This window comes from Limulus polyphemus, unplaced genomic scaffold, assembly GCF_000517525.1.
Source record: "Limulus polyphemus unplaced genomic scaffold, Limulus_polyphemus-2.1.2 Scaffold4287, whole genome shotgun sequence".
Taxonomy (NCBI): Eukaryota; Metazoa; Arthropoda; class Merostomata; order Xiphosura; family Limulidae; genus Limulus; species Limulus polyphemus.
In genome coordinates this window covers 26,623-29,590 of record NW_013669897.1, presented here as the reverse complement: position 1 = coordinate 29,590, position 2,968 = coordinate 26,623, and positions in this window count along the sequence as shown.

The following is a 2,968-nucleotide window of genomic DNA, read 5'->3' as shown; positions in this document are numbered from 1 at the left end:
TTATTTAAGAAAGGACTTGTATCGCTGAAGTTTTTATTGGAAAGAATTTCTACGGAAAATTAACCAACGACCAGAGACGTAACAAACACAATAAAATCTACATAGTCATAGATTATAAATTTTATTTTGATAAAGACCAAATTTCGAAATTTCCTTGGTGTGCGTCTTCACTTGTATACTTGCAATTTCCAGCTGTAGTTTAAAATGTGTAACTGGGTTTTCCAAGTAAACCGTTTCTGCATTTGCAAACTAAGCTATTAACAGCTTCATTTCTTATTTCATTTATGTGAATATATGTGTTTTTATTTTTATCAGCAGATTACGCAACAAGCCATTCTTGTAACAATATTTGATTGAGAGAAAATTAGCTCCTCACCTTTCCTTGGTATAAATTTTAGAGTAGAAGTTTAAGAAAACATAATATTCAGTAACTAACAGCTTTTTGGCAAACATCGTAGGAAGTATGGACTAGTGGTTAGTGTGCTGTGCTGTGGATCAAAATGTCTAGGGTTCGAACCAGGAGTTCTTCTAGTGTGCAGTTGATCACAAATTGTGCACCTGTCACAATATTTGTGCACTTGAAAATTCACCTATATAAGTAAGTTCAAGAGGATAAATATTTAAAAAACATATTTAAGATTATAAAATTCCATTCCACAGTTTATAAATAAACGTATTTACTAGAATATTCTTCATTTTTTTGGATCATTTGTTACTAGGCCTGTATATATGAGGTGCAAAAAGGCGTCGTATATTAAAAAAATGAAGTTAAAATATAAATGTGCATTTGAAAAAAATTCTTAGGGAAAGCTTTGGTTCGAACTTCGATCTGCGGCTCATCACACCCCACACACTTTCAGCTTCAGGCATGCTATTAATGAAACAGTCTCAATATTCGGTTAAGAGTAGCTGTGTACGTAGTGAGGGTTGTTGCTGATTTTCTTTCCTCTGATCACTTGACTTAATTTGGCCTAGTTGGTTATAATCATAAACCATTAAGAGAAAATGATACTGAATGGAGTGCATAATCAGGTAGTTTCACTACTCAGAAAAATATTCCAAAGTCGAAAACGAAAGTCTTACTATAGCATTGTTCATGAGTACAGTGTTCAGTCATTTCATTGATGCAGTAAATATTTAGGTTCTAGCTTCAGGGGTAGACTAAATAATGCATTAACCATTGCACCGTTAAATTGTTTATATCAAATGTACTTCCGCAGGGTCCCTGAAAGTGTTTTGTTTCAAGAGTAAATAAAACCAAAATTAAGAGTAACAAATGTTTTCATTTACTGCTTTCGAAGTTCATATGCTATGCTGTATTATAGCCTAGAGAGTGCATAATTTTTCTCGTGATTCTTGGCATGCGCACATTTTACTGACGCCACTACAGTACAAATTGCAACGTTAAGCGTCTTTTATGTGACGTCATTTTAGTGTCTACTGACTAACTGATAGACAACACACTACTGTATAATGGTGTGAGTGGTTAAAACAGGTGACTCTTCAAGGCGGCCTTTGGCCCCTTTCGGGTAAAATAACTAAAGGAATGAGCAGTATCATTCTTGATAACGGATTTTTTATGTATGTGTGGTAGAGTGCTGGAGCTAGCGAGCCGGGTTCGAATCCGTAAGATACCATAACATACTCCCTGCATTTTAAGCTGTGGGAGCGTTATAAGACTGACAGTCAATCCATTATTGTGGATGGTAGGTGCTGCTGACTGGTTGCCTTCTGCCTGGTCAGTAGTTGAAAATTAGTGACGGTCACAGAAAATACTTTTGTCACTCTATTCTAACCTTGGGGTCGGAATAAAATATCTTATTAAAGGCTGTACTATTAAATAATTTGCAAGACCTCAAGGAATGAAAGTACCAGTTGGACATATTTCTAATAACCTGGTGGTTGGATTGCCCAACCTTGATGTTATCAATGGTATTTATGAAGTAAATCTGTATAAATTTTAACAACTTCTGATGTACTCACATCTTCCAGGTAAAAGACTGTAACCCAACTATATCCAAAGCAAATGTCTCAGCTCGTCTATATTATTATTGCATGGTTATTAAGTTTCCGTTGAAATTCATAGAAAAATTGTACGCATTGTAAAACTATTTATCGTTTTTATATGATCCAAGATTGGCTCCAAATCAGGGGTAATTTTAATCCTATTTGACATGTTAACATCCAGATTCGATAACTGATCAGACTCCTTCGAAAGCTATGATTGGTTTGATTTGCATTTTGCACAAAGCGCCGTCCCTAATTTATAAGTAAGAGAATCGATGGAAGACAGCTAGTCAACACCAGCCACCGCCAACTCTTGGGTCATTCTTTTACCAATGAATAGTAGGATTGATCTTCACATGATAACGCCCCAACAGCTGAAAGGGCGAGCATGTATGGCGACGGGAATTCGAAACCGCGACCCCCAGATTGCGAGTAGAGCGCCTTAAGCACCAGGCCATGCCCAGAGCTATGAATGTTGTTGTCTGTGCAAAGTTCATCAATATATAATATATATATATATATCAGTTCAATAAATATGTATATATACATCTAGCCTTCAAAAGTTAAGTATATTTGAGGGCTCATTAGAGCTACATGAAGGTCCCTGATGAAATTGATGCGTAGGACGAAATACAATTTAAGAACTGTATTCTTGGTTTTGAACTAGATTTTAGATATCAACGCTTGACAGTTAAAAACATTCATGGTAGATATGACTCCTGTACCTCTCAAGCATTTGTGTAAAACATCTGCTTATCTTTTATTCTATGTTTTAAACCCAGTTCCCCACGATTACCCTCGATCAGGAACGTCGAGAACCAGCACGGACCCCGGGGCAAACATCCTCGCCGGGCCCCTTTCTCTCTCTCTCTTTTAACATTTTCAAGAATTTATTAAAAAGAGGGTCCTAAATTAGGACAGCAACCAGACAATACCATAGCAGCAGCCGTTTTTACCTCAC